Below are 24145 nucleotides of genomic sequence, written 5' to 3'. Positions count from 1 at the left end.
GGTTTAAAAAACAACAACAACAACAACAATGTTATCATAATTAATGTCATATTTTAGCTTCTGTGGTCATTTTTTACAAGCTAAACACTGCAAGACTGTTTTACAGTTGAAGCAAGGATAAAATATCAACTCTAGTGATGAGACACTTGCTGTAATGACTTCCAACTCAGACGGGACTTAAACCCACAACCACTTGCTTAGGAGAACAGTGCCTTACCCAATATGCCAGTGGTGCTTACTGATGTTCTTATTTAAGACTGTTAGGTTTTTAATAGTCAATTATTTATTTTTGAGGAAAAAGTGAAGCTGTTTACTGTGTTCTTTGCATTACCAAGTCCAGCAAGAAATGTGCTGGTACTATCCAGAGCTGTCAGTATGGATTATCATGCTATATTGCAGAAAATCAATTTGATGCAACTGCTTTACCAACAGTATGTTAATCTTTTCCATTGCTGTTTTGTTGGCTGACTGAAGGAAGATATGCAGTGCATTTGAACCAAAGCTGATGTGTGCTGACAACTTAAATGCACAATCATGTTTGTGTTTTTTCTTTATTTCTTCCATCCTTTGTAATATCATATTAAATATTAAGGTAGCAGTTTATAATCAATGACTAATGACATAAGAAAAGGAAAAAAAAACAGTATACAAAGATGCTCCAGGTGAGGCTTGAACTCACAACCTCGGCATTGCTCAACAGATACTGTCTTATAAGTACCGCGTGCTGACCAATTGCGCCACTGGAGCACTTTGCAGCATTAATTTGGTATGCTAGATGTGGATTTTATTCAATACAATCAGTACAGTCATAAGAATTGAAAAAGAAAATCATTTTTGGTGATGAATGATGAGCAACAAAGGAACATGCATGCCAGATGGTACTTGAATAAGCTGTCCACGGTGATAGAAAAGGTTTAAAAAACAACAACAACAATGTTATCATAATTATTGTAATATTTTAGCTTCTGTGGTCATTTTTTACAAGCTAAACACTGCAAGACTGTTTTACAGTTGAAGCAAGGATAAAATATCAACTCTAGTGATGAGACACTGCTGTAATGACTTCCAACTCAGATGGGACTTAAACCCACAACCACTGGCTTAGGAGAACAGTGCCTTATCCATTATGCCAGTGGTGCTTACTGATGTCCTTATTTAAGACTGATAGGTTTTTAATAGTCAATTATTTATTTTTGAAAAAAAGTGAAGCTGTTTACTGTGTTCTTTGCATTACCAAGTCCAGCAAGAAATGTGCTGGTACTATCCAGAGCTGTCAGTATGGATTATCATGCTATATTGCAGAAAATCAATTTGATGCAACTGCTTTACCAACAGTATGTTAATCTTTTCCATTGCTGTTTTGTTGGCTGACTGAAGGAAGATATGCAGTGCATTTGAACCAAAGCAGATGTGTGCTGACAACTTAAATGCACAATCATGTTTGTGTTTTTTCTTTCTTTCTTCCATCCTTTGTAATATCATATTAAATATTAAGGTAGCAGTTTATAATCAATGACTAATGACATAAGAAAAGGAAAAAAAAAACAGTATACATATATGCTCCAGGTAAGGCTTGAACTCACAACCTCGGCATTGCTCAACTGATACTGTCTTATTAGTACCGCGCGCTGACCAATTGCGCCACTGGAGCACTTTTCAGCATTCATTAGTTATGCTAGATGTGGATTTTATTCAATACAATCAGTACAGTCATAAGAATTGAAAAAGAAAATCATTTTTGGTGATGAATGATGAGCAACAAAGGAACATGCATGCCAGATGGCACTTGAATAAGCTGTCCACGGTGATAGAAAAGGTTTAAAAAACAACAACAACAACAATGTTATCATAATTATTGTAATATTTTAGCTAGAGATGAGCGCCGGAAATTTTTCGGGTTTTGTGTTTTGGTTTTGTGTTCGGTTCCGCGGCCGTGTTTTGGGTTCGACCGCGTTTTGGCAAAACCTCACCGAATTTTTTTTGTCGCATTCGGGTGTGTTTTGGATTCGGGTGTTTTTTTCAAAAAACCCTAAAAAACAGCTTAAATCATAGAATTTGGGGGTCATTTTGATCCCAAAGTATTAATAACCTCAAAAACCATAATTTACACTCATTTTCAGTCTATTCTGAATACCTCACACCTCACAATATTATTTTTAGTCCTAAAATTTGCACCGAGGTCGCTGTGTGAGTAAGATAAGCGACCCTAGTGGCCGACACAAACACCGGGCCCATCTAGGAGTGGCACTGCAGTGTCACGCAGGATGTCCCTTCCAAAAAACCCTCCCCAAACAGCACATGACGCAAAGAAAAAAAGAGGCGCAATGAGGTAGATGACTGTGTGAGTAAGATAAGCGACCCTAGTGGCCGACACAAACACCGGGCCCATCTAGGAGTGGCACTGCAGTGTCACGCAGGATGGCCCTTCCAAAAAACCCTCCCCAAACAGCACATGACGCAAAGAAAAAAAGAGGCGCAATGAGGTAGCTGACTGTGTGAGTAAGATAAGCGACCCTAGTGGCCGACACAAACACCGGGCCCATCTAGGAGTGGCACTGCAGTGTCACGCAGGATGGCCCTTCCAAAAAACCCTCCCCAAACAGCACATGACGCAAAGAAAAAAAGAGGCGCAATGAGGTAGCTGACTGTGTGAGTAAGATAAGCGACCCTAGTGGCCGACACAAACACCGGGCCCATCTAGGAGTGGCACTGCAGTGTCACGCAGGATGTCCCTTCCAAAAAACCCTCCCCAAACAGCACATGACGCAAAGAAAAAAAGAAGCGCAATGAGGTAGCTGACTGTGTGAGTAAGATAAGCGACCCTAGTGGCCGACACAAACACCGGGCCCATCTAGGAGTGGCACTGCAGTGTCACGCAGGATGTCCCTTCCAAAAAACCCTCCCCAAACAGCACATGACGCAAAGAAAAAAAGAGGCGCAATGAGGTAGCTGACTGTGTGAGTAAGATAAGCGACCCTAGTGGCCGACACAAACACCGGGCCCATCTAGGAGTGGCACTGCAGTGTCACGCAGGATGGCCCTTCCAAAAAACCCTCCCCAAACAGCACATGACGCAAAGAAAAATAAAAGAAAAAAGAGGTGCAAGATGGAATTGTCCTTGGGCCCTCCCACCCACCCTTATGTTGTATAAACAGGACATGCACACTTTAACCAACCCATCATTTCAGTGACAGGGTCTGCCACACGACTGTGACTGATATGACGGGTTGGTTTGGACCCCCACCAAAAAAGAAGCAATTAATCTCTCCTTGCACAAACTGGCTCTACAGAGGCAAGATGTCCACCTCATCATCATCCTCCGATATATCACCGTGTACATCCCCCTCCTTACAGATTATCAATTCGTCCCCACTGGAATCCACCATCTCAGCTCCCTGTGTACTCTGTGGAGGCAATTGCTGCTGGTCAATGTCTCCGCGGAGGAATTGATTATAATTCATTTTAATGAACATCATCTTCTCCACATTTTCTGGATGTAACCTCGTACGCCGATTGCTGACAAGGTGAGCGGCGGCACTAAACACTCTTTCGGAGTACACACTTGTGGGAGGGCAACTTAGGTAGAATAAAGCCAGTTTGTGCAAGGGCCTCCAAATTGCCTCTTTTTCCTGCCAGTATAAGTACGGACTGTGTGACGTGCCTACTTGGATGCGGTCACTCATATAATCCTCCACCATTCTTTCAATGTTGAGAGAATCATATGCAGTGACAGTAGACGACATGTCCGTAATCGTTGTCAGGTCCTTCAGTCCGGACCAGATGTCAGCATCAGCAGTCGCTCCAGACTGCCCTGCATCACCGCCAGCGGGTGGGCTCGGAATTCTGAGCCTTTTCCTCGCACCCCCAGTTGCGGGAGAATGTGAAGGAGGAGATGTTGACAGGTCGCGTTCCGCTTGACTTGACAATTTTCTCACCAGCAGGTCTTTCAACCCCAGCAGACTTGTGTCTGCCGGAAAGAGAGATCCAAGGTAGGCTTTAAATCTAGGATCGAGCATGGTGGCCAAAATGTAGTGCTCTGATTTCAACAGATTGACCACCCGTGAATCCTTGTTAAGCGAATTAAGGGCTCCATCCACAAGTCCCACATGCCTAGCGGAATCGCTCCGTGTTAGCTCCTCCTTCAATGTCTCCAGCTTCTTCTGCAAAAGCCTGATGAGGGGAATGACCTGACTCAGGCTGGCAGTGTCTGAACTGACTTCACGTGTGGCAAGTTCAAAGGACATCAGAACCTTGCACAACGTTGAAATCATTCTCCACTGCGCTTGAGACAGGTGCATTCCACCTCCTATATCGTGCTCAATTGTATAGGCTTGAATGGCCTTTTGCTGCTCCTCCAACCTCTGAAGCATATAGAGGGTTGAATTCCACCTCGTTACCACTTCTTGCTTCAGATGATGGCAGGGCAGGTTCAGTAGTTTTTGGTGGTGCTCCAGTCTTCTGTACGTGGTGCCTGTACGCCGAAAGTGTCCCGCAATTCTTCTGGCCACCGACAGCATCTCTTGCACGCCCCTGTCGTTTTTTAAAAAATTCTGCACCACCAAATTCAAGGTATGTGCAAAACATGGGACGTGCTGGAATTTGCCCATATTTAATGCACACACAATATTGCTGGCGTTGTCCGATGCCACAAATCCACAGGAGAGTCCAATTGGGGTAAGCCATTCCGCGATGATCTTCCTCAGTTGCCGTAAGAGGTTTTCAGCTGTGTGCGTATTCTGGAAAGCGGTGATACAAAGCGTAGCCTGCCTAGGAAAGAGTTGGCGTTTGCGAGATGCTGCTACTGGTGCCGCCGCTGCTGTTCTTGCGGCGGGAGTCCATACATCTACCCAGTGGGCTGTCACAGTCATATAGTCCTGACCCTGCCCTGCTCCACTTGTCCACATGTCCGTGGTTAAGTGGACATTGGGTACAACTGCATTTTTTAGGACACTGGTGAGTCTTTTTCTGACGTCCGTGTACATTCTCGGTATCGCCTGCCTAGAGAAGTGGAACCTAGATGGTATTTGGTAACGGGGGCACACTGCCTCAATAAATTGTCTAGTTCCCTGTGAACTAACGGCGGATACCGGACGCACGTCTAACACCAACATAGTTGTCAAGGCCTCAGTTATCCGCTTTGCAGCAGGATGACTGCTGTGATATTTCATCTTCCTCGCAAAGGACTGTTGAACAGTCAATTGCTTACTGGAAGTAGTACAAGTGGGCTTACGACTTCCCCTCTGGGATGACCATCAACTCCCAGCAGCAACAACAGCAGCGCCAGCAGCAGTAGGCGTTACACGCAAGGATGCATCGGAGGAATCCCAGGCAGGAGAGGAATCATCAGAATTGCCAGTGACATGGCCTGCAGGACTATTGGCATTCCTGGGGAAGGAGGAAATTGACACTGAGGGAGTTGGTGGGGTGGTTTGCGTGAGCTTGGTTACAAGAGGAAGGGATTTACTGGTCAGTGGACTGCTTCCGCTGTCGGCCAAAGTTTTTGAACTTGTCACTGACTTATTATGAATGCGCTGCAGGTGACGTATAAGGGAGGATGTTCCGAGGTGGTTAACGTCCTTACCCCTACTTATTACAGCTTGACAAAGGGAACACACGGCTTGACAAATGTTGTCCGCATTTCTGGTGAAATACTTCCACACCGAAGAGCTGATTTTTTTGGTATTTTCACCAGGCATGTCAACGGCCATATTCCTCCCACGGACAACAGGTGTCTCCCCGGGTGCCTGACTTAAACAAACCACCTCACCATCAGAATCCTCCTGGTCAATTTCCTCCCCAGCGCCAGCAACACCCATATCCTCCTCATCCTGGTGTACTTCAACACTGACATCTTCAATCTGACTATCAGGAACTGGACTGCCAGTGCTCCTTCCAGCACTTGCAGGGGGCGTGCAAATGGTGGAAGGCGCATGCTCTTCACGTCCAGTGTTGGGAAGGTCAGGCATCGCAACCGACACAATTGGACTCTCCTTGTGGATTTGGGATTTCGAAGAACGCACAGTTCTTTGCGGTGCTACTGCTTTTGCCAGCTTGAGTCTTTTCATTTTTCTAGCGAGAGGCTGAGTGCCTCCATCCTCATGTGAAGCTGAACCACTAGCCATGAACATAGGCCAGGGCCTCAGCCGTTCCTTGCCACTCCGTGTGGTAAATGGCATATTGGCAAGTTTACGCTTCTCCTCCGACAATTTTATTTTAGGTTTTGGAGTCCTTTTTTTACTGATATTTGGTGTTTTGGATTTGACATGCTCTGTACTATGACATTGGGCATCGGCCGTGGCAGACGACGTTGCTGGCATTTCATCGTCTCGGCCATGACTAGTGGCAGCAGCTTCAGCACGAGGTGGAAGTGGATCTTGATCTTTCCCTAATTTTGGAACCTCAACATTTTTGTTCTCCATATTTTAATAGGCACAACTAAAAGGCACCTCAGGTAAACAATGGAGATGGATGGATACTAGTATACAATTATGGATGGACTGCCGAGTGCCGACACAGAGGTAGCTACAGCCGTGGACTATTGTACTGTACTGTGTCTGCTGCTAATATAGACTGGATGATAATGAGATGTAGTATGTATGTATAAAGAAGAAAGAAAAAAAAAACACGGGTAGGTGGTATACAATTATGGACGGACTGCCGAGTGCCGACACAGAGGTAGCTACAGCCGTGGACTACCGTACTGTGTCTGCTGCTAATATAGACTGGTTGATAAAGAGATGTAGTATGTATGTATAAAGAAGAAAGAAAAAAACCACGGGTAGGTGGTATACAATTATGGATGGACTGCCGAGTGCCGACACAGAGGTAGCTACAGCCGTGGACTACCGTACTGTACTGTGTCTGCTGCTAATATAGACTGGATGATAATGAGATGTAGTATGTATAAAGAAGAAAGAAAAAAAAACCACGGGTAGGTGGTATACAATTATGGATGGACTGCCGAGTGCCGACACAGAGGTAGCTACAGCCGTGGACTACCGTACTGTGTCTGCTGCTAATATAGACTGGTTGATAATGAGATGTAGTATGTATAAAGAAGAAAGAAAAAAAAACCACGGGTAGGTGGTATACAATTATGGACGGACTGCCGAGTGCCGACACAGAGGTAGCTACAGCCGTGGACTACCATACTGTACTGTGTCTGCTGCTAATATAGACTGGATGATAATGAGATGTAGTATGTATAAAGAAGAAAGAAAAAAAAAACCACGGGTAGGTGGTATACAATTATGGATGGACTGCCGAGTGCCAACACAGAGGTAGCTACAGCCGTGGACTACCGTACTGTGTCTGCTGCTAATATAGACTGGTTGATAAAGAGATGTAGTATGTATGTATAAAGAAGAAAGAAAAAAAAACCACGGGTAGGTGGTATACAATTATGGACGGACTGCCGAGTGCCGACACAGAGGTAGCTACAGCCGTGGACTACCGTACTGTGTCTGCTGCTAATATAGACAGGTTGATAAAGAGATGTAGTATGTATGTATAAAGAAGAAAGAAAAAAAAACCACGGGTAGGTGGTATACAATTATGGATGGACTGCCGAGTGCCGACACAGAGGTAGCTACAGCCGTGGACTACCGTACTGTACTGTGTCTGCTGCTAATATAGACTGGATGATAATGAGATGTAGTATGTATGTATAAAGAAGAAAGAAAAAAAAACCACGGGTAGGTGGTATACAATTATGGATGGACTGCCGAGTGCCGACACACAGGTAGCTACAGCCGTGGACTACCGTACTGTGTCTGCTGCTAATATAGACTGGTTGATAAAGAGATGTAGTATGTATGTATAAAGAAGAAAGAAAAAAAAACCACGGGTAGGTGGTATACAATTATGGACGGACTGCCGAGTGCCGACACAGAGGTAGCTACAGCCGTGGACTACCGTACTGTGTCTGCTGCTAATATAGACTGGTTGATAAAGAGATGTAGTATGTATGTATAAAGAAGAAAGAAAAAAAAAACACGGGTAGGTGGTATACAATTATGGATGGACTGCCGAGTGCCGACACAGAGGTAGCTACAGCCGTGGACTACCGTACTGTGTCTGCTGCTAATATAGACTGGTTGATAAAGAGATGTAGTATGTATGTATAAAGAAGAAAGAAAAAAAACCACGGGTAGGTGGTATACAATTATGGATGGACTGCCGAGTGCCGACACAGAGGTAGCTACAGCCGTGGACTACCGTACTGTGTCTGCTGCTAATATAGACTGGTTGATAAAGAGATGTAGTATGTATGTATAAAGAAGAAAGAAAAAAAAACCACGGGTAGGTGGTATACAATTATGGATGGACTGCCGAGTGCCGACACAGAGGTAGCTACAGCCGTGGACTACCGTACTGTGTCTGCTGCTAATATAGACTGGTTGATAATGAGATGTAGTATGTATAAAGAAGAAAGAAAAAAAAAACCACGGCTAGGTGGTATACAATTATGGACGGACTGCCGAGTGCCGACACAGAGGTAGCTACAGCCGTGGACTACCGTACTGTACTGTGTCTGCTGCTAATATAGACTGGATGATAATGAGATGTAGTATGTATAAAGAAGAAAGAAAAAAAAAACCACGGGTAGGTGGTATACAATTATGGATGGACTGCCGAGTGCCGACACAGAGGTAGCTACAGCCGTGAACTACCGTACTGTGTCTGCTGCGACTGGATGATAAATAATGATATAAAAAATATATATATATCACTACTGCAGCCGGACAGGTATATATTATATAATGACGGACCTGCTGGACACTGTCTGTCAGCAGAATGAGTTTTTTATTTTATAGAATAAAAAAACACCACACAAGTCACACGACGTGTGTTTAACTTTTACAGGCAGACATTCACAATACAATATAGTATACTATATACTGGTGGTCAGGTCACTGGTCAGTCACACTGGCAGTGGCACTCCTGCAGAAAAAAGTGTGCACTGTTTAATTTTAATATGTACTCCTGGCTCCTGCTATAACCTAACTGCTCCCCAGTCTCCCCCACAATTAAGCTGTGTGAGCACAGTCAGATATTATACATAGATGATGCAGCAGCACACTGGGCTGAGCACAGATATGGTATGTGACTGAGTCACTGTGTATCGTTTTTTCAGGCAGAGAACGGATTATATTAAATAATATAAAACTGCACTGGTGGTCACTGGTCAGTCACTAGTATAACTAACTAATACTATCAGCAAAATTCTGCACTCTCTGTCTGAGTACTCCTCCTAAGCTCCAGTAAATGAAGTGTCACTGTCTCACTCTGTCACTAGTATAACTAACTAATACTATCAGCAAAATTCTGCACTCTCTGTCTGAGTACTCCTCCTAAGCTCCAGTAAATGAAGTGTCACTGTCTCACTCTCACTCTCACTCTCCTATCTATTTCTTCTCTAAACGGAGAGGACGCCAGCCACGTCCTCTCACTATCAATCTCAATGCACGTGTAAAATGGCGGCGACGCGCGGCTCCTTATATAGAATCCGAGTCTCGCGATAGAATCCGAGCCTCGCGAGAATCCGACAGCGTCATGATGACGTTCGGGCGCGCTCGGGTTAACCGAGCAAGGCGGGAAGATCCGAGTCGCTCGGATCCGTGTAAAAAAAGCTGAAGTTCGGGCGGGTTCGGATTCCGAGGAACCGAACCCGCTCATCACTAATTTTAGCTTCTGTGGTCATTTTTTACAAGCTAAACACTGCAAGACTGTTTTACAGTTGAAGCAAGGATAAAATATCAACTCTAGTGATAAGACACTGCTGTAATGACTTCCAACTCAGATGGGACTTAAACCCACAACCACTGGCTTAGGAGAACAGTGCCTTATCCATTATGCCAGTGGTGCTTACTGATGTCCTTATTTAAGACTGATAGGTTTTTCATAGTCAATTATTTATTTTTAAAAAAAAGTTAAGCTGTTTACTGTGTTCTTTGCATTACCAAGTCCAGCAAGAAATGTGCTGGTACTATCCAGAGCTGTCAGTATGGATTATCATGCTATATTGCAGAAAATCAATTTGATGCAACTGCTTTACCAACAGTATGTTAATCTTTTCCATTGCTGTTTTGTTGGCTGACTGAAGGAAGATATGCAGTGCATTTGAACCAAAGCAGATGTGTGCTGACAACTTAAATGCACAATCATGTTTGTGTTTTTTCTTTCTTTCTTCCATCCTTTGTAATATCATATTAAATATTAAGGTAGCAGTTTATAATCAATGACTAATGACATAAGAAAAGGAAAAAAAAAACAGTATACAAATATGCTCCAGGTAAGGCTTGAACTCACAACCTCGGCATTGCTCAACTGATACTGTCTTATTAGTACCGCGCGCTGACCAATTGCGCCACTGGAGCACTTTGCAGCATTCATTGGTTATGCTAGATGTGGATTTTATTCAATACAATCAGTACAGTCATAAGAATTGAAAAAGAAAATCATTTTTGGTGATGAATGATGAGCAACAAAGGAACATGCATGCCAGATGGCACTTGAATAAGCTGTCTACGGTGATAGAAAAGGTTTAAAAAACAACAACAACAATGTTATCATAATTAATGTCATATTTTAGCTTCTGTGGTCATTTTTTACAAGCTAAACACTGCAAGACTGTTTTACAGTTGAAGCAAGGATAAAATATCAACTCTAGTGATGAGACACTTGCTGTAATTACTTCCACCCCATATGGGACTTGGACCCCCTGGCTTAGGAGGGCGGTGACTTATCTATTGTGCCAGTGGTGCTTACTGATGTTCTTATTTAAGACTGTTAGGTTTTTAATAGTCAATTATTTATTTTTGAGGAAAAAGTGAAGCTGTTTACTGTGTTCTTTGCATTACCAAGTCCAGCAAGAAATGTGCTGGTACTATCCAGAGCTGTCAGTATGGATTATCATGCTATATTGCAGAAAATCAATTTGATGCAACTGCTTTACCAACAGTATGTTAATCTTTTCCATTGCTGTTTTGTTGGCTGACTGAAGGAAGATATGCAGTGCATTTGAACCAAAGCATATGTGTGCTGACAACTTAAATGCACAATCATGTTTGTGTTTTTTCTTTCTTTCTTCCATCCTTTGTAATATCATATTAAATATTAAGGTAGCAGTTTATAATCAATGACTAATGACATAAAAAAAGGAAAAAAAAACATTATACAAAGCTGCTCCAGGTGAGGCTTGAACTCACAACCTCGGCATTGCTCAACAGATACTGTCTTATAAGTACCGCGCGCTGACCAATTGCGTCACTGGAGCACTTTGCAGCATTCATTGGTTATGCTAGATGTGGATTTTATTCAATACAATCAGTACAGTCATAAGAATTGAAAAAGAAAATCATTTTTGGTGATGAATGATGAGCAACAAAGGAACATGCATGCCAGATGGCACTTGAATAAGCTGTCCACTGTGATAGAAAAGGTTTAAAAAAGAACAACAACAACAATGTTATCATAATTTATGTCATATTTTAGCTTCTGTGGTCATTTTTTACAAGCTAAACACTGCAAGACTGTTTTACAGTTGAAGCAAGGATAAAATATCAACTCTAGTGATGAGACACTTGCTGTAATGACTTCCACCCCATATAGGACTTGGACCCCCTGGCTTAGGAGGGCAGTGACTTATCCATTATGCCAGTGGTGCTTACTGATGTTCTTTTTTACGACTGTTAGGTTTTTAATAGTCAATTATTTATTTTTGAGGAAAAAGTGAAGCTGTTTACTGTGTTCTTTGCATTACCAAGTCCAGCAAGAAATGTGCTGGTACTATCCAGAGCTGTCAGTATGGATTATCATGCTATATTGCAGAAAATCAATTTGATGCAACTGCTTTACCAACAGTATGTTAATCTTTTCCATTGCTGTTTTATTGGCTGACTGAAGGAAAATATGCAGTGCATTTGAACCAAAGCAGATGTGTGCTGACAACTTAAATGCACAATCATGTTTGTGTTTTTTCTTTCTTTCTTCCATCCTTTGTAATATCATATTAAATATTAAGGTAGCAGTTTATAATCAATGACTAATGACATAAGAAAAGGAAAAAAAATAGTATACAAAGATGCTCCAGGTGAGGCTTGAACTCACAACCTCGACATTGCTCAACAGATACTGTCTTATAAGTACCGCGTGCTGACCAATTGCACCACTGGAGCACTTTGCAGCATTAATTTGTTATGCTAGAAGTGGATTTTATTCAATACAATCAGTACAGTCATAAGAATTGAAAAAGAAAATCATTTTTGGTGATGAATGATGAGCAACAAAGGAACATGCATGCCAGATGGCACTTGAATAAGCTGTCCACGGTGATAGAAAAGGTTTAAAAAACAACAACAACAATGTTATCATAATTAATGTAATATTTTAGCTTCTGTGGTCATTTTTTACAAGCTAAACACTGCAAGACTGTTTTACAGTTGAAGCAAGGATAAAATATCAACTCTAGTGATGAGACACTGCTGTAATGACTTCCAACTCAGATGGGACTTAAACCCACAACCACTGGCTTAGGAGAACAGTGCCTTACCCATTATGCCAGTGGTGCTTACTGATGTTCTTATTTAAGACTGATAGGTTTTTAATAGTCAATTATTTATTTTTGAAAAAAAGTGAAGCTGTTTACTGTGTTCTTTGCATTACCAAGTCCAGCAAGAAATGTGCTGGTACTATCCAGAGCTGTCAGTATGGATTATCATGCTATATTGCAGAAAATCAATTTGATGCAACTGCTTTACCAACAGTATGTTAATCTTTTCCATTGCTGTTTTGTTGGCTGACTGAAGGAAGATATGAAGTGCATTTGAACCAAAGCAGATGTGTGCTGACAACTTAAATGCACAATCATGTTTGTGTTTTTTCTTTCTTTCTTCCATCCTTTGTAATATCATATTAAATATTAAATTATCAGTTTTTAATCAATGACTAATGACATAAGAAAAGGAAAAAAAAAACAGTATACAAATATGCTCCAGGTAAGGCTTGAACTCACAACCTCGGCATTGCTCAACTGATACTGTCTTATTAGTACCGCGCGCTGACCAATTGCGCCACTGGAGCACTTTGCAGCATTCATTGGTTATGCTAGATGTGGATTTTATTCAATACAATCAGTACAGTCATAAGAATTAAAAAAGAAAATCATTTTTGGTGATGAATGATGAGCAACAAAGGAACATGCATGCCAGATGGCACTTGAATAAGCTGTCCACGGTGATAGAAAAGGTTTAAAAAACAACAACAACAACAATGTTATCATAATTAATGTCATATTTTAGCTTCTGTGGTCATTTTTTACAAGCTAAACACTGCAAGACTGTTTTACAGTTGAAGCAAGGATAAAATATCAACTCTAGTGATGAGACACTTGCTGTAATTACTTCCACCCCATATGGGACTTGGACCCCCTGGCTTAGGAGGGCGGTGACTTATCCATTATGCCAGTGGTGCTTACTGATGTTCTTATTTAAGACTGTTAGGTTTTTAATAGTCAATTATTTATTTTTGAGGAAAAAGTGAAGCTGTTTACTGTGTTCTTTGCATTACCAAGTCCAGCAAGAAATGTGCTGGTACTATCCAGAGCTGTCAGTATGGATTATCATGCTATATTGCAGAAAATCAATTTGATGCAACTGCTTTACCAACAGTATGTTAATCTTTTCCATTGCTGTTTTGTTGGCTGACTGAAGGAAGATATGCAGTGCATTTGAACCAAAGCATATGTGTGCTGACAACTTAAATGCACAATCATGTTTGTGTTTTTTCTTTCTTTCTTACATCCTTTGTAATGTCATATTAAATATTAAGGTAGCAGTTTATAATCAATGACTAATGACATAAAAAGGAAAAAAAAAACATTATACAAATCTGCTCAAGGTGAGGCTTGAACTCACAACCTCAGCATTGCTCAACAGATACTGTCTTATAAGTACCGCGCGCTGACCAATTGCGCCACTGGAGCTCTTTGCAGCATTAATTGGTTATGCTAGATGTGGATTTTATTCAATACAATCAGTACAGTCATAAGAATTGAAAAAGAAAATCATTTTTGGTGATGAATGATGAGCAACAAAGGAACATGCATGCCAGATGGCACTTGAATAAGCTGTCCACTGTGATAGAAAAGGTTTAAAAAACAACAACAACAACAACAATGTTATCATAATTAATGTCATATTTTAGCTTCTGTGGTCATTTTTTACATGCTAAACACTGCAAGACTGTTTTACAGTTGAAGCAAGGATAAAATATCAACTCTAGTGATGAGACACTTGCTGTAATTACTTCCACCCCATATGGGACTTGGACCCCCTGGCTTAGGAGGGCGGTGACTTATCCATTATGCCAGTGGTGCTTACTGATGTTCTTATTTAAGACTGTTAGGTTTTTAATAGTCAATTATTTATTTTTGAGGAAACAGTGAAGCTGTTTACTGTGTTCTTTGCATTACCAAGTCCAGCAAGAAATGTGCTGGTACTATCCAGAGCTGTCAGTGTGGATTATCATGCTACAGTATATTGCAGAAAATCAATTTTAAGCAACTGCTTTACCAACAGTATGTTAATCTTTTCCATTGCTGTTTTGTTGGCTGACTGAAGGAATATATGCAGTGCATTTGAACCAAAGCATATGTGTGCTGACAACTTAAATGCACAATCATGTTTGTGTTTTTTCTTTCTTTCTTCCATCCTTTGTAATATCATATTAAATATTAAGGTAGCAGTTTATAATCAATGACTAATGACATAAAAAAAAGGAAAAAAATATATTATACAAAGCTGCTCCAGGTGAGGCCTGAACTCACAACCTCGGCATTGCTCAATAGATACTGTTTTATAAGTACCGCGCGCTGACCAATTGCGCCACTGGAGCACTTTACAGCATTAATTGCTTATGCTAGATTTGGATTTTATTCAATACAATCAGTACAGTCATAAGAATTGAAAAAGAAAATCATTTTTGGTGATGAATGAAGAGCAACAAAGGAACATGCATGCCAGATGGCACTTGAATAAGCTGTCCACTGTGATAGAAAAGGTTTAAAAAACAACAACAATGTTATCATAATTAATGTCATATTTTAGCTTCTGTAGTCATTTTTTACAAGCTAAACACTGCAAGACTGTTTTACAGTTGAAGCAAGGATAAAATATCAACTCTAGTGATGAGACACTTGCTGTAATGACTTCCACCCCATATAGGACTTGGACCCCCTGGCTTAGGAGGGCAGTGACTTATCCATTATGCCAGTGGTGCTTACTGATGTTCTTATTTAAGACTGTTAGGTTTTTAATAGTCAATTATTTATTTTTGAGGAAAAAGTGAAGCTGTTTACTGTGTTCTTTGCATTACCAAGTCCAGCAAGAAATGTGCTGGTACTATCCAGAGCTGTCAGTATGGATTATCATGCTTTATTGCAGAAAATCAATTTGATGCAACTGCTTTACCAACAGTATGTTAATATTTTCCATTGCTGTTTTATTGGCTGACTGAAGGATGATATGCAGTGCATTTGAAACAAAGCAGATGTGTGCTGACAACTTAAATGCACAATCATGTTTGTGTTTTCTCTTTCTTTCTTCCATCCTTTGTAATATCATATTAAATATTAAGGTAGCAGTTTATAATCAATGACTAATGACATAAAAAAAGGAAAAAAAAAACATTATACAAAGCTGCTCCAGGTGAGGCTTGAACTCACAACCTCGGCATTGCTCAACAGATACTGTCTTATAAGTACCGCGCGCTGACCAATTGCGCCACAGGAGCACTTTGCAGCATTAATTGGTTATGCTAGATGTGGATTTTATTCAATACAATCAGTACAGTCATAAGAATTGAAAAAGAAAATCATTTTTTGTGATGAATGATGAGCAACAAAGGAACATGCATGCCAGATGGCACTTGAATAAGCTGTCCACTGTGATAGAAAAGGTTTAAAAAACAACAACAACAACAATGTTATCATAATTAATGTCATATTTTAGCTTCTGTGGTCATTTTTTACAAGCTAAACACTGCAAGACTGTTTTACAGTTGAAGCAAGGATAAAATATCAACTCTAGTGATGAGACACTTGCTGTAATGACTTCCACCCCATATAGGACTTGGACCCCCTGGCTTAGGAGGGCAGGGACTTATCCATTATGCCAGTGGTGCTTACTGATGTTCTCATTTAAGACTGTTAGGTTTTTAATAGTCAATTATTTATTTTTGAGGAAAAAGTGAAGCTGTTTACTGTGTTCTTTGCATTACCAAGTCTAGCAAGAAATGTGCTGGTTCTATCCAGAGCTGTCAGTATGGATTATCATGCTATATTGCAGAAAATCAATTTGATGCAACTGCTTTACCAACAGTATGTTAATCTTTTCCATTGCTGTTTTATTGGCTGACTGAAGGAAGATATGCAGTGCATTTGAACCAAAGCAGATGTGTGCTGACAACTTAAATGCACAATCATGTTTGTGTTTTTTCATTCTTTCTTCCATCCTTTGTAATATCATATTAAATATTAAGGTAGCAGTTTATAATCAATGACTAATGACACAAGAAAAGGAAAAAAAACAGTATACAAAGATGCTCCAGGTGAGGCTTGAACTCACAACCTCAGCATTGCTGAACAGATACTGTCTTATAAGTACCACGCGCTGACCAATTGCGCCACTGGAGCACTTTGCAGCATTAATTGGTTATGCTAGATGTGGATTTTATTCAATACAATCAGTACAGTCATAAGAATTGAAAAAGAAAATCATTTTTGGTGATGAATGATGAGCAACAAAGGAACATGCATGCCAGATGGCACTTGAATAAGCTGTCCACGGTGATAGAAAAGGTTTAAAAAACAACAACAACAATGTTATCATAATTAATGTCATATTTTAGCTTCTGTGGTCATTTTTTACAAGCTAAACACTGCAAGACTGTTTTACAGTTGAAGCAAGGATAAAATATCAACTCTAGTGATGAGACACTTGCTGTAATGACTTCCAACTCAGACGGGACTTAAACCCACAACCACTGGCTTAGGAGAACAGTGCCTTACCCATTATGCCAGTGGTGCTTACTGATGTTCTTATTTAAGACTGTTAGGTTTTTAATAGTCAATTATTTATTTTTGAGGAAAAAGTGAAGCTGTTTACTGTGTTCTTTGCATTACCAAGTCCAGCAAGAAATGTGCTGGTACTATCCAGAGCTGTCAGTATGGATTATCATGCTATATTGCAGAAAATCAATTTGATGCAACTGCTTTACCAACAGTATGTTAATCTTTTCCATTGCTGTTTTGTTGGCTGACTGAAGGAAGATATGCAGTGCATTTGAACCAAAGCAGATGTGTGCTGACAACTTAAATGCACAATCATGTTTGTGTTTTTTCTTTATTTCTTCCATCCTTTGTAATATCATATTAAATATTAAGGTAGCAGTTTATAATCAATAACTAATGACATAAGAAAAGGAAAAAAAAACAGTATACAAAGATGCTCCAGGTGAGGCTTGAACTCACAACCTCGGCATTGCTCAACAGATACTGTCTTATAAGTACCGCGTACTGTATGTTAATCTTTTCCGTTGCTGTTTTGTTGGCTGACTGAAGGAAGATAGGAAGATATAAGTACCGCGTACTGACCAATTGCGCCACTGGAGCACTTTGCAGCATTAAGTTGTTATGCTAGATGTGGATTTTATTCAATACAATCAGTACAGTCATAAGAATTGAAAAAGAAAATCATTTTTGGTGATGAATGATGAGCAACAAAGGAACATGCATGCCAGATGGCACCTGAATAAGCTGTCCACGGTGATAGAAAAGGTTTAAAAAACAACAACAACAATGTTATCATAAATAATGTAATATTTTAGCTTCTGTAGTCATTTTTTACAAGCTAAACACTGCAAGACTGTTTTACAGTTGAAGCAAGGATAAAATATCAACTCTAGTGATGAGACACTGCTGTAATGACTTCCAACTCAGATGGGACTTAAACCCACAACCACTGGCTTAGGAGAACAGTGCCTTATCCATTATGCCAGTGGTGCTTACTGATGTCCTTATTTAAGACTGATAGGTTTTTAATAGTCAATTATTTATTTTTGAAAAAAAGTGAAGCTGTTTACTGTGTTCTTTGCATTACCAAGTCCAGCAAGAAATGTGCTGGTACTATCCAGAGCTGTCAGTATGGATTATCATGCTATATAGCAGAAAATCAATTTGATGCAACTGCTTTACCAACAGTATGTTAATCTTTTCCGTTGCTGTTTTGTTGGCTGACTGAAGGAAGATATGCAGTGCATTTGAACCAAAGCAGATGTGTGCTGACTTCTTAAATGCACAATCATGTTTGTGTTTTTTCTTTCTTTCTTCCATCCTTTGTAATATCATATTAAATATTAAGGTAGCAGTTTATAATCAATGACTAATGACATAAGAAAAGGAAAAAAAAACAGTATACAAATATGCTCCAGGTAAGGCTTGAACTCACAACCTCGGCATTGCTCAACTGATACTGTCTTATTAGTACCGCGCGCTGACCAATTGCGCCAGTGGAGCACTTTGCAGCATTCATTGGTTATGCTAGATGTGGATTTTATTCAATACAATCAGTACAGTCATAAGAATTGAAAAAGAAAATCATTTTTGGTGATGAATGATGAGCAACAAAGGAACATGCATGCCAGATGGCACTTGAATAAGCTGTCTACGGTGATAGAAAATGTTTAAAAAACAACAACAACAATGTTATCATAATTAATGTCATATTTTAGCTTCTGTGGTCATTTTTTACAAGCTAAACACTGCAAGACTGTTTTACAGTTGAAGCAAGGATAAAATATCAACTCTAGTGATGAGACACTTGCTGTAATTACTTCCACCCCATATGGGACTTGGACCCCCTGGCTTAGGAGGGCGGTGACTTATCCATTATGCCAGTGGTGCTTACTGATGTTCTTATTTAAGACTGTTAGGTTTTTAATAGTCAATTATTTATTTTTGAGGAAAAAGTGAAGCTGTTTACTGTGTTCTTTGCATTACCAAGTCCAGCAAGAAATGTGCTGGTACTATCCAGAGCTGTCAGTATGGATTATCATGCTATATTGCAGAAAATCAATTTGATGCAACTGCTTTACCAACAGTATGTTAATCTTTTCCATTGCTGTTTTGTTGGCTGACTGAAGGTAGATATGCAGTGCATTTGACCAAAGCATATGTGTGCTGACAACTTAAATGCACAATGTTTGTGTTTTTTCTTTCTTTCTTCCATCCTTTGTAATATCATATTAAATATTAAGGTAGCAGTTTATAATCAATGACTAATGACATAAAAAAAGGAAAAAAAAAACATTATACAAAGCTGCTCCAGGTGAGGCTTGAACTCACAACCTCGGCATTGCTCAACAGATACTGTCTTATAAGTACCGCGCGCTGACCAATTGCGCCACTGGAGCACTTTGCAGCATTAATTGGTTATGCTAGATGTGGATTTTATTCAATACAATTAGTACAGTCATAAGAATTGAAAAAGAAAATCATTTTTGGTGATGAATGATGAGCAACAAAGGAACATGCATGCCAGATGGCACTTGAATAAGCTGTCCACTGTGATAGAAAAGGTTTAAAAAACAACAACAACAACAATGTTATCATAATTAATGTCATATTTTAGCTTCTGTGGTCATTTTTTACAAGCTAAACACTGCAAGACTGTTTTACAGTTGAAGCAAGGATAAAATATCAACTCTAGTGATGAGACACTTGCTGTAATGACTTCCACCCCATATAGGACTTGGACCCCCTGGCTTAGGAGGGCAGTGACTAATCCATTATGCCAGTGGTGCTTACTGATGTTCTTATTTAAGACTGTTAGGTTTTTAATAGTCAATTATTTATTTTTGAGGAAAAAGTGAAGCTGTTTAGTGTGTTCTTTGCATTACCAAGTCCAGCAAGAAATGTGCTGGTACTATCCAGAGCTGTCAGTATGGATTATCATGCTATATTGCAGAAAATCAATTTGATGCAACTGCTTTACCAACAGTATGTTAATCTTTTCCATTGCTGTTTTGTTGGCTGACTGAAGGAAGATATGCAGTGCATTTGAACCAAAGCAGATGTGTGCTGACAACTTAAATGCACAATCATGTTTGTGTTTTTTCATTCTTTCTTCCATCCTTTGTAATATCATATTAAATATTAAGGTAGCAGTTTATAATCAATAACTAATGACATAAGAAAAGGAAAAAAAAACAGTATATAAAGCTGCTCCAGGTGAGGCCTGAACTCACAACCTCGGCATTGCTCAATAGATACTGTTTTATAAGTACCGCGCGCTGACCAATTGCGCCACTGGAGCACTTTACAGCATTAATTGCTTATGCTAGATTTGGATTTTATTCAATACAATCAGTACAGTCATAAGAATTGAAAAAGAAAATCATTTTTGGTGATGAATGAAGAGCAACAAAGGAACATGCATGCCAGATGGCACTTGAATAAGCTGTCCACTGTGATAGAAAAGGTTTAAAAAACAACAACAATGTTATCATAATTAATGTCATATTTTAGCTTCTGTAGTCATTTTTTACAAGCTAAACACTGCAAGACTGTTTTACAGTTGAAGCAAGGATAAAATATCAACTCTAGTGATGAGACACTTGCTGTAATGACTTCCACCCCATATAGGACTTGGACCCCCTTGCTTAGGAGGGCAGTGACTTATCCATTATGCCAGTGGTGCTTACTGATGTTCTTATTTAAGACTGTTAGGTTTTTAATAGTCAATTATTTATTTTTGAGGAAAAAGTGAAGCTGTTTACTGTGTTCTTTGCATTACCAAGTCCAGCAAGAAATGTGCTGGTACTATCCAGAGCTGTCAGTATGGATTATCATGCTTTATTGCAGAAAATCAATTTGATGCAACTGCTTTACCAACAGTATGTTAATCTTTTCCATTGCTGTTTTATTGGCTGACTGAAGGAAGATATGCAGTGCATTTGAACCAAAGCAGATGTGTGCTGACAACTTAAATGCACAATCATGTTTGTGTTTTCTCTTTCTTTCTTCCATCCTTTGTAATATCATATTAAATATTAAGGTAGCAGTTTATAATCAATGACTAATGACATAAAAAAAGGAAAAAAAATATTTTACAAAGCTGCTCCAGGTGAGGCTTGAACTCACAACCTCGGCATTGCTCAACAGGTACTGTCTTATAAGTACCGCGCGCTGACCAATTGCGCCACTGGAGCACTTTGCAGCATTAATTGGTTATGCTAGATGTGGATTTTATTCAATACAATCAGTACAGTCATAAGAATTGAAAAAGAAAATCATTTTTTGTGATGAATGATGAGCAACAAAGGAACATGCATGCCAGATGGCACTTGAATAAGCTGTCCACTGTGATAGAAAAGGTTTAAAAAACAACAACAACAACAACAATGTTATCATAATTAATGTCATATTTTAGCTTCTGTGGTCATTTTTTTACAAGCTAAACACTGCAAGACTGTTTTACAGTTGAAGCAAGGATAAAATATCAACTCTAGTGATGAGACACTTGCTGTAATGACTTCCACCCCATATAGGACTTGGACCCCCTGGCTTAGGAGGGCAGGGACTTATCCATTATGCCAGTGGTGCTTACTGATGTTCTTATTTAAGACTGTTAGGTTTTTAATAGTCAATTATTTATTTTTGAGGAAAAAGTGAAGCTGTTTACTGTGTTCTTTGCATTACCAAGTCTAGCAAGAAATGTGCTGGTTCTATCCAGAGCTGTCAGTATGGATTATCATGCTATATTGCAGAAAATCAATTTGATGCAACTGCTTTACCAACAGTATGTTAATCTTTTCCATTGCTGTTTTATTGGCTGACTGAAGGAAGATATGCAGTGCATTTGAACCAAAGCAGATGTGTGCTGACAACTTAAATGCACAATCATGTTTGTGTTTTTTCATTCTTTCTTCCATCCTTTGTAATATCATATTAAATATTAAGGTAGCAGTTTATAATCAATGACTAATGACACAAGAAAAGGAAAAAAAAACAGTATACAAAGATGCTCCAGGTGAGGCTTGAACTCACAACCTCAGCATTGCTGAATAGATACTGTCTTATAAGTACCACGCGCTGACCAATTGCGCCACTGGAGCACTTTGCAGCATTAATTGGTTATGCTAGATGTGGATTTTATTCAATACAATCAGTACAGTCATAAGAATTGAAAAAGAAAATCATTTTTGGTGATGAATGATGAGCAACAAAGGAACATGCATGCCAGATGGCACTTGAATAAGCTGTCCACGGTGATAGAAAAGGTTTAAAAAACAACAACAACAATGTTATCATAATTAATGTCATATTTTAGCTTCTGTGGTCATTTTTTACAAGCTAAACACTGCAAGACTGTTTTACAGTTGAAGCAAGGATAAAATATCAACTCTAGTGATGAGACACTTGCTGTAATGACTTCCAACTCAGACGGGACTTAAACCCACAACCACTGGCTTAGGAGAACAGTGCCTTACCCATTATGCCAGTGGTGCTTACTGATGTTCTTATTTAAGACTGTTAGGTTTTTAATAGTCAATTATTTATTTTTGAGGAAAAAGTGAAGCTGTTTACTGTGTTCTTTGCATTACCAAGTCCAGCAAGAAATGTGCTGGTACTATCCAGAGCTGTCAGTATGGATTATCATGCTATATTGCAGAAAATCAATTTGATGCAACTGCTTTACCAACAGTATGTTAATCTTTTCCATTGCTGTTTTGTTGGCTGACTGAAGGAAGATATGCAGTGCATTTGAACCAAAGCAGATGTGTGCTGACAACTTAAATGCACAATCATGTTTGTGTTTTTTCTTTATTTCTTCCATCCTTTGTAATATCATATTAAATATTAAGGTAGCAGTTTATAATCAATAACTAATGACATAAGAAAAGGAAAAAAAAACAGTATACAAAGATGCTCCAGGTGAGGCTTGAACTCACAACCTCGGCATTGCTCAACAGATACTGTCTTATAAGTACCGCGTACTGTATGTTAATCTTTTCCGTTGCTGTTTTGTTGGCTGACTGAAGGAAGATAGAAAGATATAAGTACCGCGTACTGACCAATTGCGCCACTGGAGCACTTTGCAGCATTAAGTTGTTATGCTAGATGTGGATTTTATTCAATACAATCAGTACAGTCATAAGAATTGAAAAAGAAAATCATTTTTGGTGATGAATGATGAGCAACAAAGGAACATGCATGCCACAACCACTGGCTTAGGAGAACAGTGCCTTATCCATTATGCCAGTGGTGCTTACTGATGTCCTTATTTAAGACTGATAGGTTTTTAATAGTCAATTATTTATTTTTGAAAAAAAGTGAAGCTGTTTACTGTGTTCTTTGCATTACCAAGTCCAGCAAGAAATGTGCTGGTACTATCCAGAGCTGTCAGTATGGATTATCATGCTATATTGCAGAAAATCAATTTGATGCAACTGCTTTACCAACAGTATGTTAATCTTTTCCGTTGCTGTTTTGTTGGCTGACTGAAGGAAGATAGGAAGATATAAGTACCGCGTACTGACCAATTGCGCCACTGGAGCACTTTGCAGCATTAAGTTGTTATGCTAGATGTGGATTTTATTCAATACAATCAGTACAGTCATAAGAATTGAAAAAGAAAATCATTTTTGGTGATGAATGATGAGCAACAAAGGAACATGCATGCCAGATGGCACCTGAATAAGCTGTCCACGGTGATAGAAAAGTTTAAAAAACAACAACAACAATGTTATCATAAATAATGTAATATTTTAGCTTCTGTAGTCATTTTTTACAAGCTAAACACTGCAAGACTGTTTTACAGTTGAAGCAAGGATAAAATATCAACTCTAGTGATGAGACACTGCTGTAATGACTTCCAACTCAGATGGGACTTAAACCCACAACCACTGGCTTAGGAGAACAGTGCCTTATCCATTATGCCAGTGGTGCTTACTGATGTCCTTATTTAAGACTGATAGGTTTTTAATAGTCAATTATTTATTTTTGAAAAAAAGTGAAGCTGTTTACTGTGTTCTTTGCATTACCAAGTCCAGCAAGAAATGTGCTGGTACTATCCAGAGCTGTCAG

General features: G+C 39.4%; 13 non-coding genes across 13 annotated transcripts; all 13 read right to left on the bottom strand.

Moving 5' to 3' along the window:
• Positions 1–654: 654 nt before the first annotated feature.
• On the bottom strand, positions 655–747 carry TRNAI-UAU (transfer RNA isoleucine (anticodon UAU)). Its single transcript is given in 2 exon segments — positions 655–690; positions 710–747. It is a non-coding gene; the product is annotated as a tRNA-Ile (tRNA).
• An 811-nt stretch (positions 748–1558) lies between these two features.
• TRNAI-AAU (transfer RNA isoleucine (anticodon AAU)) lies at positions 1559–1651 on the bottom strand. The gene is given in 2 exon segments: positions 1559–1594; positions 1614–1651. It is a non-coding gene; the product is annotated as a tRNA-Ile (tRNA).
• An 8635-nt stretch (positions 1652–10286) lies between these two features.
• On the bottom strand, positions 10287–10379 carry TRNAI-AAU (transfer RNA isoleucine (anticodon AAU)). Its single transcript is given in 2 exon segments — positions 10287–10322; positions 10342–10379. It is a non-coding gene; the product is annotated as a tRNA-Ile (tRNA).
• Positions 10380–12086: 1707 nt separating this feature from the next.
• Positions 12087–12179, bottom strand: TRNAI-UAU (transfer RNA isoleucine (anticodon UAU)). Its single transcript is given in 2 exon segments — positions 12087–12122; positions 12142–12179. It is a non-coding gene; the product is annotated as a tRNA-Ile (tRNA).
• An 811-nt stretch (positions 12180–12990) lies between these two features.
• TRNAI-AAU (transfer RNA isoleucine (anticodon AAU)) lies at positions 12991–13083 on the bottom strand. Its single transcript is given in 2 exon segments — positions 12991–13026; positions 13046–13083. It is a non-coding gene; the product is annotated as a tRNA-Ile (tRNA).
• Positions 13084–14802: 1719 nt separating this feature from the next.
• TRNAI-UAU (transfer RNA isoleucine (anticodon UAU)) lies at positions 14803–14895 on the bottom strand. Its single transcript is given in 2 exon segments — positions 14803–14838; positions 14858–14895. It is a non-coding gene; the product is annotated as a tRNA-Ile (tRNA).
• Positions 14896–15699: 804 nt separating this feature from the next.
• Positions 15700–15792, bottom strand: TRNAI-UAU (transfer RNA isoleucine (anticodon UAU)). The gene is given in 2 exon segments: positions 15700–15735; positions 15755–15792. It is a non-coding gene; the product is annotated as a tRNA-Ile (tRNA).
• An 808-nt stretch (positions 15793–16600) lies between these two features.
• TRNAI-UAU (transfer RNA isoleucine (anticodon UAU)) lies at positions 16601–16693 on the bottom strand. The gene is given in 2 exon segments: positions 16601–16636; positions 16656–16693. It is a non-coding gene; the product is annotated as a tRNA-Ile (tRNA).
• Positions 16694–18481: 1788 nt separating this feature from the next.
• TRNAI-AAU (transfer RNA isoleucine (anticodon AAU)) lies at positions 18482–18574 on the bottom strand. Its single transcript is given in 2 exon segments — positions 18482–18517; positions 18537–18574. It is a non-coding gene; the product is annotated as a tRNA-Ile (tRNA).
• Positions 18575–19377: 803 nt separating this feature from the next.
• On the bottom strand, positions 19378–19470 carry TRNAI-UAU (transfer RNA isoleucine (anticodon UAU)). The gene is given in 2 exon segments: positions 19378–19413; positions 19433–19470. It is a non-coding gene; the product is annotated as a tRNA-Ile (tRNA).
• Positions 19471–20279: 809 nt separating this feature from the next.
• On the bottom strand, positions 20280–20372 carry TRNAI-UAU (transfer RNA isoleucine (anticodon UAU)). The gene is given in 2 exon segments: positions 20280–20315; positions 20335–20372. It is a non-coding gene; the product is annotated as a tRNA-Ile (tRNA).
• Positions 20373–21174: 802 nt separating this feature from the next.
• On the bottom strand, positions 21175–21267 carry TRNAI-UAU (transfer RNA isoleucine (anticodon UAU)). The gene is given in 2 exon segments: positions 21175–21210; positions 21230–21267. It is a non-coding gene; the product is annotated as a tRNA-Ile (tRNA).
• Positions 21268–22080: 813 nt separating this feature from the next.
• TRNAI-UAU (transfer RNA isoleucine (anticodon UAU)) lies at positions 22081–22173 on the bottom strand. Its single transcript is given in 2 exon segments — positions 22081–22116; positions 22136–22173. It is a non-coding gene; the product is annotated as a tRNA-Ile (tRNA).
• Between the last annotated feature and the right edge of the window lie 1972 nt (positions 22174–24145).

Source organism: Pseudophryne corroboree, unplaced genomic scaffold, assembly GCF_028390025.1.
Source record: "Pseudophryne corroboree isolate aPseCor3 unplaced genomic scaffold, aPseCor3.hap2 scaffold_1450, whole genome shotgun sequence".
Taxonomy (NCBI): Eukaryota; Metazoa; Chordata; class Amphibia; order Anura; family Myobatrachidae; genus Pseudophryne; species Pseudophryne corroboree.
The sequence above is the reverse complement of the archived record's forward strand: the minus strand, read 5'-3'. Positions and strand labels throughout refer to the sequence as shown.